Source organism: Equus przewalskii, chromosome 20, assembly GCF_037783145.1.
Source record: "Equus przewalskii isolate Varuska chromosome 20, EquPr2, whole genome shotgun sequence".
NCBI lineage: Eukaryota > Metazoa > Chordata > Mammalia > Perissodactyla > Equidae > Equus > Equus przewalskii.
In genome coordinates, this window is record NC_091850.1 from 10,872,537 (window position 1) to 10,884,831 (window position 12,295).

At 38.6% G+C, this 12,295-nt stretch overlaps 1 long non-coding RNA gene across 1 annotated transcript in view; it reads left to right on the top strand.

Annotated features, from left to right (window-relative positions):
- Positions 1-12,295, top strand: part of LOC103564714 (uncharacterized) — a 107,314-nt gene that overhangs the window by 2,822 nt on the left and 92,197 nt on the right. Inside the window, exon 2 of the long non-coding RNA XR_011530559.1 lies at positions 8,513-8,619. This is a non-coding gene — a long non-coding RNA (uncharacterized lncRNA). The remainder of the gene's footprint in view (positions 1-8,512; positions 8,620-12,295) is intronic.

Here is a 12,295-nt window from a genome sequence, read left to right on the forward strand (position 1 = left end):
TTTCACTGTAATTTACTTTTAGTCCTTAAACAAATACATTAAAAAACCTGGGAGATATAAATCCCAATTTTACCCATTCTAAAATATCCACTCTTTTCTTCTCCATTGGATTCTTTCCACTACTTACAGATATGTTCAGGCTCTTTTCTCTTGGGAAAAAAAAAATCTCATGATCCTTCTCTTTCTATTTAAATTCCATTCAAGTTTTTACTTTCCCTCTCACGTCAAATTCTCAAATGACTGCTCTGAATACCCACTGCCTTGATTCCTATCTCTCATTCATCTCCTAACCCCCATATCTGGATTCAATCCCCTACTGAATTGTATTTTCAAAAGTCAACAATTACCTTCTGATTATCCCATTCAGTGGACAATGCCATCTTCATTTGCCTTGAAATCTTTGAAGAATGACCTACCTACTCCCTCCCCACAGTACCTTGCCCATTCCTGCCTCAGTTTCTGCTCGTATAGTAAATTATTTGCCCTTTTCTTCTCTATGTAAAGCCTTTCTGTCTGGCAAGACACAGCTGAAGGCTTCCTTCCTTATGGAGCTTTCTCCACCCAATCTATTCTATAAGGACTGTCCTTTCTGGGTGATTCTCCTCCAGCTATGATCATCGAGAAGCACCTAAGAAAGATTTAAAACAGGGGCTGGCCCCGTGGCTGAGTGGTTAAGTTCCCACGCTCCGCTGCAGACGGCCCAGTGTTTCGTTGGTTTGAATCCTGGGCACGGATATGGCACTGCTCATCAAACCACGCTGAGGCAGCATCCCACATGCCACAACTAGAAGGACCCACAATGAAGAATATACAACTATGGACCGGGGGCTTTGGGGAGGAAAAATAAAAAAAAGAAAGATTTAAAACAAATACAGAAGCACAAACCCTACTCCAGGCCTAGTGGTTTAAAATCTCTGTGGGGGAACTTCATGTGGTCTATTTTCTAAAAACTCATCAGGAGATTCTGAGGTGTATGTACAACTGGTTGAGAATTATTGATTATCCTTGAATTTCCATAATTCAATATTTTCTGTACATTGGCCACTTAGGGACTAGGTACTGAAAGACGTTGATTGATTAGAGTCCTAGTCCATCTTCTTCATTATAATTCTTTAGCTTATACTTTTTGATAGTATACTTATCAAACATTTTGATAGTATACTTTCTTTTTTTTTTTTTTTAAAGATTTTATTTTTTCCTTTTTCTCCCCAAAGCCCTCCGGTACATAGTTGTATATTCTTTGTTGTGGGTCCTTCTAGTTGTGGCATGTGGGACGCTGCCTCAGCGTGGCTTGACGAGCAGTACCATGTCCGCGCCAGGATTCGAACCAACGAAACACTGGGCCGCCTGCAGCGGAGCGCGCGAACTCAACCACTCGGCCACGGGGCCAGCCCCTTGATAGTATACTTTCACTTATACTTTTTGATAGTGTATTAGATTGTATTAATGGTAAGTTATTGGTAGAGAGCTAATGTATAAAACCTTTTAAGGTCCATATTGAACTTAGATCTACATAGAAATATCAAATAATACGGTATCATATTCAATTACTGTCTACATTGAGATATTCCTAATCTTTATGCTTATTAATGTAGTGTTTGCTTTAATTTTAATTTACTTGACTAATTCCTCTCAAGTATGGGAGGGGTACAAGTTTCCCCTTATATCAGATTTTCAGTAATTTATGAATATGAACTCAGAAATAACAAGAAGTGGTCTTTTCACCACTTGTAGTAATATGTCCAAATTCAAAATCATTTATATATCCTTACAAAAGTCCTTATTAAGTCATGAGTTTAGTAAACTCTTTTATAGTGGTCACGGAGCATCAGTGATGTAAAACAAAATAATTGATGGTGTGGTATGCATCCTCATTATTTTAAAAAACTATGACCAGTATTAGTTTTCTCTGTATTTAGTGCAAGTCAAGCGTAGCTAGAGAGAATGGGTTTCACTGAAATATTTCTTGTTGTTAAAGGATAGCACTTGATTTTTTTGGTTGTGATTTAACCAACTTTAGAAAGTAAACATTTCAATAAATATTAAGCCCCCAAACATACCTTATTCTAATCTTTGTTAATATAGAAACGTACCTTTTATGTCTAAATTTCTTCTCTAAATTGAAAATATATGTTATATACTATCGATAGAGCATAGCTAGAACAGAGTAAATGCATTTTAGAACAGTGGAAATATATTAAAGACATTTTTTACATTGTAGATTTAGTTCTCTGTTAAAAGATTTTTTTTGGCTTGACTTCATTTCTTACGACTATTTCAGTGTTTTTATAATTCATGCACTTACAATTGTTAACAGCCATATAATATGCCATATATTCCTAAATCATTTTTTGCTTACACATTCACTGTATTGTTGGATCGTCTTCAATATTTTACTAATATAAAATTCTCATTATGAACATCTTTGTAAAACTTTTCTCGTGGGCAAATTCCTCTAAATGAAAATATCAGGTCAAAAGGTATGAAAGTAATCACTGAAAACGCAAAAGAGAGAATATCACTTCCCTTTTAAAACCAGTCACTGGCTTCTTAGAATAAAATCTAAATTGTTTACAGAACTATAGGTGACCTAGCTCTGGCTGCCTCTCCAGCCTCGTCGGGTACCATTCACTTGCTCACTCTACCCCAGCCTCACTGAGTTCCTTTCTGACCCTTAAATATGCCGAGCTCTTCCCCAGACCAGGGTTGTGGCTTTTGCTGAACTTTTCATATGCCCGGTTCTTTTCATCTTTCCTCTCAGTCAAAAATCATCTCCTGAAAATAGCCTTCCGTTGCACGCTGCCTCACCCCTACTTTACTCTCTATCACGTCACTCTGTTACTTACCACGCCCTGCGGGGCCTTGCTCCGTTGTTTACTCTGTCTCCTCCCCCACTCTAAAGTAAACTCCTCGAGGGTAGGAACCTTGTCTGACGTTCTTCCCTGTATCTTCAGCACATAGAACAGTGCCTGGAACACATGCTCGGAAAATATTTGTTGAATAAATGAAGGAAGAGCATAATTACTCCATTATATATTGTCAAGTTTATAGCCTTTGATTTAATAGTCTTTTCTCCTCCTGAATGAGGTAAATTGGTAATGTATTTCCTCATTAGCATGACACAGAAAATTAATATGTAATGTTTCAGTCTTCTAAACCTCAAAAATCTCTAGTAGATAGAGATTATTACATATGAAATAAATGCTACAAAAATTTTTTTAAAAAAGAAGAATATGGTGGCCAGCCTGGTGGTGCAGCAGTTAAGTTCTCATGTTCCACTTCAGTGGCCCGGGGTTTGCAGGTTGGAATCCCAGCGTGGACCTACACACTGCTTGTCAAGCCATGCTGAGGCAGGCATCCCACATATAAAGTAGAGGAAGATGGGCGCGGATGTTAGCTCCGGGCAAAAAGAGAAGGATTGGCGGCAGATGTTAGCTCAGGGCTAATCTTCCTCAAAAAAAAAAAATATATATATAAACTAAAATGAAAAGGAAGCCCTGCTGGCCCTCCCAAGTTCCTTGGCCTGGGAGGAGCCTCTGTTAATACCATATTAATCCAGTAATCCACAAACTGTCTAGGGCACAAGATTCATGTGGGTTGATCGTCATGCAGATTCTAGGGTCCCATCCCCAGAGACTGTGATTCGGTAGATCTAGTATACTAGATCAGTAGTAAATCTAGTATGATCTACTAGATTAGTAGATGTAGTGTGAAGTCCAGGAATGTGTATTTTTAGCATGCAGTCTGGGTGATTTTGACATAAATAGATGATGCTTGAAAAACATATTTTTCAAAATTCCATTAAACCATATCATTATACCTGTGTAATTTGTATTTTAAAGAAATTATGCCATGTATGCAGTTCTGAAAGTTTCTTTTTAAATACTTTTTGGACCCCTTTCCATGCCAGTGTTCATAGATATATCTCCTGTTGTAATAGCTGGCTATTATTCTACTGTACATGTGAATAATAGAGGAAAATATAAACAAACAGACATTTAGATAGATATTTGGATTGTTTTCATTTTGTCTCTTGCTCTTATCAACAATGTTGAATACATACACTATGTAGAGTTGTGCAAATATTTCTTTAGAATAACTTCATAGAAGTGAGATTGTTGAGCCGGAGGATAATCATATTTACAACTTTGGTAAAATTGAGCAATTTTCTATGTTGTTTTGATGTTATTTTGATGCTTTTGATGTTGCGCATCAGTTATGTTTCACACAGTATTTGAACTAAGCATAGTATGTCATCATTTTTATTATTAATCCGTGCCCTGATATACCCTCTCTCATTCCTACAGATTTCTGGATCTCTAAATTCTTGGCCTTGACTGCCTTGTTCTGACTTCAAGCTCATGTAGAAACCCTGCCTCAAGACTTACTCCAGACTCTGACTCTAAATTCACAACCTAATTTCTGTAGTTTTCCAGAGCTAGCTGTTGCCATGCCTCCCTTGCACTCATCACTATGTCATGACTGTGAATCCACACCCTAGCCCAGGTCCCCATAATGCTGTTCCACCCACATCCTTTCACCTACTCTTACACACATGGAACAATAACAAACAATATGTAATTACACGCTAATTATGTAGTAGAGGCTCTAAGTAGAGAGTAGAAGAAAGTCAATGAGAATAAGAGCAGTCAGGGAAGATTTCCTGGTGCTACATTTTTAAAATGCCTTTTATGTTTTGTCTCTGAGCATCGAAGAAGTTCTATTTTAAAGAGGGAGTAGGGGTCAAGAGGGGTGACTTCAGCTAGGCCCTGAAAGATGACTGAGATCTAAATAGGCAGACAGCAGAAAAGAAAGCAAACAAAGCAAGAGAAACCAGAAGTAGGATATTTTTTTCCATGGTCACTTTGATGCAGCCACTTTGATGGACAGCCCAGCAAAAATGTAAAAATCGTGATTTCTTTTTTTAATTAAAGTGATGTGTGCAACCAGATGTCCATGGCCTGTATTCTATCCCTAATGCTCATTCTAAATGTGGTAGACTTCCATTTCCTACTTTAGTCACTTTTATATTACTTGATCTTTAGGTAAGCATGTATTATTTTTATAATTAAGATTTTTTCTGGGTTCAGCCCTGTGGCCGAGTGGTTAAGTTCGCGTGCTCAACTTCGGCAGCCCAGGGTTTCACTGGTTCAGATCCTGGACGTGGACATGGCACCACTCATCAAGCCATGTTGAGGCGGCATCTCACATGCCACAACTAGAATGACAACTAAAAATATACAACTATGTATTTTTGTGTGTGCAGCCTTGGTGAAGTTACTAACTTTTCTAAGTCTAATATTTTCCTCTATAAGATGAGGATAATACCTATGTCACAAAGTTTTTGTAATGATTAAATAAAATGAGGTAAGAGCAGTGAAACACTTGGCACAAAGTAGGCCCTTGGTAAATAGTTGCTATAAGTATTTAAGGAATATTAGTATAGAAGTATTTTGCTGAATAGATTGGAGTGAAGAGAGCTTTGCATCAGGACAGTGGCTGAGAAGACTTATGAGAAATCCAGGCATGATATTCAAATTAGTGGGATGGCAGGGAATAAGAGAAAGGACAGATAGCCATAGGAGCCATCAAGAAGAGAAACTGACTCTGTGGGAAATATGGAGGATAAGGAATAGTAGTATAAGCAGGGTTCTGATTCTTAAGAATGGAGGAGATTGTCATTACCAGATGTTGGAATTTTTCTGGTGTACAATTCACCAAAGTAGGAAGTAGTCTATATTTGTATCACTATAAAATGTAGTTTGGGAAGCATGAACCAGGAAAGATAGAAGTCAAAGAATGTATAGATAACTGATAATTCAGAGAAATATATTAAAGAATTTAGTTTCAGATGACAAGATTTTGTTGGAATCTATTATTCTAGTTTACTAACACTAAGTGGTGGTACCATGAAAATTTTACAACCTCGTTTAACACGTATAAGAAGAGATTACCTACCAGCAATAAAAATTTAAATGAAGCATATCTTCACCTAAACCCTTTTTCAGAGTTCGAATTCTTAGAATCCAAAGCAAAAATCAAATTATTTGAATATATTTCACTTTGTTTTATTTTATTTTATTTTATTTTTAAAGATTTTATTTTTTCCTTTTTCTCCCCAAAGCCCCCCGGTACATAGTTGTGTACTCTTCGTTGTGGGTTCTTCTAGTTGTGGCATGTGGGACGCTGCCTCAGCGTGGTCTGATGAGCAGTGCCATGTCCGCGTCCAGGATTCGAACCGACGAAACACTGGGCCGCCTGCAGCGGAGCGCGCGAACTTAACCACTCGGCCAAGGGGCCAGCCCCACTTCGTATTTTATTTTGATAGAAAGTCCAAGTCAGTCACTTTGGATTTAGTGCTATAGTGAACATTTTTTGTTGCCTTCTCAATAATCCCTTCTCTCTTCCTAGCAGTACCTTGAATTTCTCAATTTCATGGTTTGAGTGGGATTGACCCCTCCTCCAGCAGCTTCAAGGTTAGGTCCTGACTAGCTTAAGTCAGTCAGTGTGTTTTGGCCCCCTAACCCAAGGATTGGTTCATAGATGAAAACATGCCTCACTCCAGGCCAATAAGGTACAAAGAGTCTCAATTCTCAGAATTGGTTTGACTTATTGGGGAAGTAAACTTTTACTTTTCTACTACAGAATGGGCCTGAAGAAAGTAGCTCCAAACTGTTGGCAACCATCTTTGTGACCACATAGAGAGCCTGGTGAAAATGGAGTCAACATTGAAAAAGCAGAGCCAAAAACTTGAAGGCGAGAAGCTGGCTACTTGGCCTTGTTCTTGAGCTGTTGGGGTGAACGAAAGCTTGTCTGGTCAGATCTTTGAATTTTTCTGCAACATAGTGCATAAAATCACTTCAATGTTTCAGCTAGTTGAAGCTAGATTTTCTGCTACCTGCAGCCAAAATCCCAAAGAATACAAGTGCCAACCCACTTATGAATGTTAGTATTGCCATAACCTCTGCAGGACATTGTCAATATCATGTATCACGCATAGCAAATGGATCTCAGTTAGAGTTTCAATTTGTCTGTGCTTTGGCAGAGTTTACGGCAGAAACTGAAGTCACTGAGGTGCAAATTTCCATAGGGATATAGAATCTTTAGTAGAATTAATGATTGTCTCATTAGTAGATATGTTACAAGTTAGCTTCTAGGAATATTTTCAGAAATCTCTTATCAAGGTTCATTTGACTACTTAACTGAATACTAGGAGGGATGGGGGTAAAGTAGCTTAGGTCAGTAATTTCAGTTTATTTTCTAACCTCTTTTTTTGTTTTGTTTTGTTTTCATGCTTTTTTAAAATTGAGGTATAATTGACATATAACATTATATTAGTTTCAGGTGTACAAAATAATGATTCAATGTTTGTATATATTGCAAAATGATCACCACAATAAGTCTAGTTAATTTCTGTGTTCTAATCTCTTAAGAAGTATTTGTGCTACTTTTAAAGATGTAAAAAACATGGAATTTAAGTTTTCATTTTGAAATCAACTCACTCAGTTTTATATAAGATCTCAACTACAATCTGAAGACATAAGACACTGTTTGAAACAAGTCATTGAGTAAACATACGTCCTTATTATTGAAGGTGAAGATTTGGGAAATCTTTTTAAAGAAGTGGTTTTTCTGAGAGGGTAGAACTAGTTCCCTGTAAATCACGTTAGTCCTGAGGAGACCGTGGCAAGAGTGGCCCCAAGCCTTGTGACATTTGTAGGAGCTTCTGTGAAGGGCTAGCCAGTGCTATGGCTAAAAGGGTAATAGCTAAGAAAATAGATGAAGACTATCTGTAGAAGAGAAAAGAAAACACAAACAAACTACCAGCTGGTCTCAGAGAATCCATGAAGCTTTAGTTTACAGTTTTGAAAATGGCACAGCTATACTTGTGCAAAGTCAGAGCGGTTCAAAGAGAAGGAGTCAGTACATCCTGCAGAAGTTGTGGGAAGATCTAGGTGCAGCATTGGCATGGCCAGTTGCTGGAGCTACGACATAGCTATAAGCAACTGTTCAGGAATTAAAAGAACTATAGAAAAAGACTTCTGAGGAACAATCAGAGGAATATATACACATACTGAATACTACACATATTAAGAAATTGTTATTAACTTTCTTGGGTGTGATAATGATGTTGTGTGTTTTTTTTGAAAGCACTAGTTTGTTAAAGATACACACCACACACACACACACACACACACACACACCCCTACATAGGCTTTTATTAAAGTGGAGGGACCATGACTCTTTTTGGATCTTTAATAAAGGTAGAATTTTCAGTCCTTAGAAGTTGAAGGGTGATACAAGAATGTCACCTGTCATGGAGAATGGAAGATTTGCAAATCACAAGTTTTCTATAAATGAGTAGCAGAGACTGCTAGTGATCATCAGCCTCCCTTGACTTAGTGTGGCCATATGACTGAGTCTGGCCACTGGAATATTAGAACTGTTGTGTGCTCGTTCAACCCATCAAACCTTCCATGCATCTTTCTCATTTTCTTTCCTCATCTGTCAGCTGTAGGACAGGACTCCTAGAAAAGGATGGAGCCAAAAGCTGGAAGGAGTCTACATCTCTGAATGACTGCCCCTCTCTGCATTGAACTACAAGGCTCTATGGGATAGGTAAGAGGAATTTTTATTGGGTTAAGCCACTAACATTTTGAGATTGTTTATTACAGAAGTTAGTCCACCATGACTAATACACAAATCACCATCAAAATTTTAGATTATTAAATGATAACTGAAAGTGGTGTTTTGATTGTGATAAAAGAATTCTCATAGGTCATGTTTCCTAGGAAAAAGACTAAAGTAGAGATTAGCATGTAGGGAGTTTACTGGGAAGTGGCTTTGGGATGAAAACCTGTGGGAGAGTGAAAGAAGCAGGACTGGGCGGAAGGAGAAGTTGAACTGTGATGCAGTGACAGCAAAAGGCTCTGCGATTCCATGAGTAACCTTAGAGCTAGGATGTTCTTGTAAGTTGTCTCAAGTTGTGATGCAGGTGCAATTGTACCCCCGCACATGGGCCAGTTTTGGCCTATGGGTACTCCCAGGTGAGGGAAGTGGACCTTGGATGAGGCAGCTTCCTTTGGTGGGAGGCCATTTCTGAAGAGGAACTTGGCTGTGAGCCCTCAGTAGCCAACACTCCTGCAACTAGAGTGCCTTGGTCTTACTGGTGGATCTGGCAGTGCAACACTCATCCACTTCAGGGACATTCCAGAAGTTGGTTTGTGAGTGGCAATATGATTTTAATGAATAGGCCAAAGAGCTATTTAGTGTTCATAAAGAAGTCTACCTACTGAGGCCAAGGGATAAGTAAAGTCTGTATTACATGCCAAGGAGTTTGAGAAAATAAATATCAAGACAACAGATGGTGGATAGAAGAAGCAAGAGAATCTTCCCTGAGGTTCTAACTGAGAAAAAGAGAGATCTGGCTAAAGATAGCTGCATAAAATGAAATAAAACACAGCTTTCAGTTGTTACACTCCACTGACTTTCTGATTATCCATTCGATGATAGTAATCAAGTTTCATGGAAAACAAGTTGGAGGCTGGTAAAATGATCAAAACAGGGTTCACTGAGGCTTTTAAAACTTCATTCTTAACACATTTTTTAAACAGGTGATCCTTCTCTTATTGAATGCTGATTATTTGCTGCAGAACAATATCTTGAAAGGATAGAAAAGTTGCCCAGAGATAAACTCCATTTGGACCTGAAGTCTAATGTTTTTAAATTACATTTCAAACTCTGCTTGCTTCACAGAGCCTGAATGAGTGAGGGGTAACTTTGCTCCAGGGGTAACGAAAGAACTTCAGTGATGGAGTTTCTACCTTTTTTCCTTGAAGTTATTAACATATGTCCCAAAACAAAAAGAGTAATATAATTAACATCTGTATTCCCACCACTCCTTATTAATAGCTAATAATTAGTTAATAAATAATAATAGTAAATATTTTTTCCATAATCAGTCCAATGATCTTTTTTACTTTCAAATATTTTAAAATTATTTTCTTTGTTTTTAAATAAAAAATTATTAGTTTGAATTATACTCAATCATAATTTCATGACTACGTTTCTAATTCACATAATGACATTTAGATAACCTTTGCTAACTCCTGAGATGAATGGTGAAAAAAATGGGAACTTGCCCAGGAGAGGAAAGCCCCTGGAGGGTTCAGAGCTACAGAAATAAATCCTCAGGCCAGCTCCATGGGTGCTCAGTTGATCTAGTTCATGGTTTTAATGGAGTGCTGACTTCAAAGGAAACTTTCTGAAAGCTCACAAATACTGACCTCTTTCAGAAGCTGGTAATATGAAACAAAACAAAGTTTCCAACAACTCAGTTGCAATGAATTGTACTTGAGAACAGACAGTTCCTTTTAGAAGTAACCATATCCTATCATGTAACCCAGCAGGCTGTCCTGGATGACTACACTTGAGAATTGCAGGTTTGCTTTTTCTAAGTTTTCTATTCTAGAGAAAGTCACTCTTTTCAATGGCCATCTCATCGGAACAGAAATCGTAGGCCTTATCTGTGAAATAAGGCATCATAATATTTAGATGTGTATATGTTTATGTGTGTGTGTGTGAGTGTTTGAAAATGCTAATGAATATAAACTATAAAAGAAGTGACTTAGGGTACTCCATAAAAATATATGACCAATTTTTTTCTTATTGGATAATATGAAATACATAGTAGTGAATCTGCTGCCAGAATTCACTATTCTTTCCAAGTCATTTTTGGAATTGAGGGTCCTGAGGAGTGAGTATCTGCAAAATTCTTCTTGAGAATTATTCACTTACTCACCCATTCAACAAATATTTCTTGAATGTCTGCTCTGTGCCAGGCATTATTGTGGGCGCATGGGATGCATCAGTACAGAAAAACAAGATCCCTGTCCTCACGCTATTGGGACCTTACATTCTACTTTGGGAGAGAGAAAGTTTTAAAAAAGCTTAGTAAATAAGTAACTAAGTGATACAGCATATTAGAGAGTGATAGGTTTATGGAAAAAGAAAGAGAGCAAGATGAGGAGGATCAGGAGTGTTGGTGGGGCGGGATTAAGTAGGATAGTCAGGACAAGGCTCAGTGAGCCTGGTAAGTTTTGAACAAAGACCAGAGGACATGAGGGAATTTAGCTCTGTGACTTTGTGGGTGAAGAGCATTGCAGCCTGAGGGAGCAGCCACACCAAGGCCTGTCTGGTTGGTTTGAGGAAGAGCAGGGGTAAGCAGAAGAAAAAGTCAAGCCGTGACGCAGCCCCAGTGATAGCCATGGCCACTCCCTCAGAGTTGTTTTGAGTTAGGCCAAAATAGGCAGGCCTTTATACTCCCACAGTGATCTGTCATTGGATGTGGGCCACTCTGGAATGGCTGTGACCTTGAGCAAGGTGGCTCTCTGCAGCTGAAGGGGCTGAGAGCAGCGGGCTGTATACTGATATCACTCCCAGCAGCCTTCATTGAAGGCAAGAGATAGGAGGTACATCTCAGGATCAATCCCTGTGGCCTTCTCGTTCCCAAGGTCACCTGTGATCCCAGATGGCTGTTCTAACTCCAGCATTCAAAGAAGGAAAAGAAGGAAAAGTGAATATCGTGCTGGTTGCATGCATTACTTCTGCTCCGTCTATTGCTAGAATCTAATCACATTGCGTCAAGGAAAGCTACATTATGTAGGCTTTATTCTTGGTGACCTGGGACCAGAAAAACAAACAAACAAACAGGATACTGAAGTACAACCGGCAGTCTCTGCTACTCTCATATGGCCCATTTTTCTAATGAAGAGAATGTGGCTTCACCACATGGATGAATAAATGAAACGCCGTCTTTTTAGTTCATTCGGGATTTTGTGCTTTGGGGCCTTGGGGAATTGAAAGGCAGCAAAGAAACAATATCCTCTTGAAGAACTCATAGAAAAGAAGACTCTAAGGGAGAAGAGCGACAACAATTACACAGATCAGGGGTGGAGACTGTGAGGTTTGGGAATTAATGTGATCAGATTTGTGTCCATAGGCTAGTGGGTCTTGGGATCGGTCAGGTGGCATTTATGCAGCGTAAATTGCTGTAGCATGGCTTCCTTCTTGAACCCCTCCCTTGGCTTGACTCTTATGATTTTTCAGTCTTCTTTACTGACTTTTCTTTTCATTCTTGACCCTTTAATGTTGGTATGCTCCTAGGGTCTGCCCTTAGTCCTCCTCTCTTCTCTTCTCACTATGCATCACAATGTAATCTTTACCTTTATTGGGTCACATAACTCTTTGAGAATGTGATGACCTTCAACCCCAGAAAAATGTCCATCTGAACATT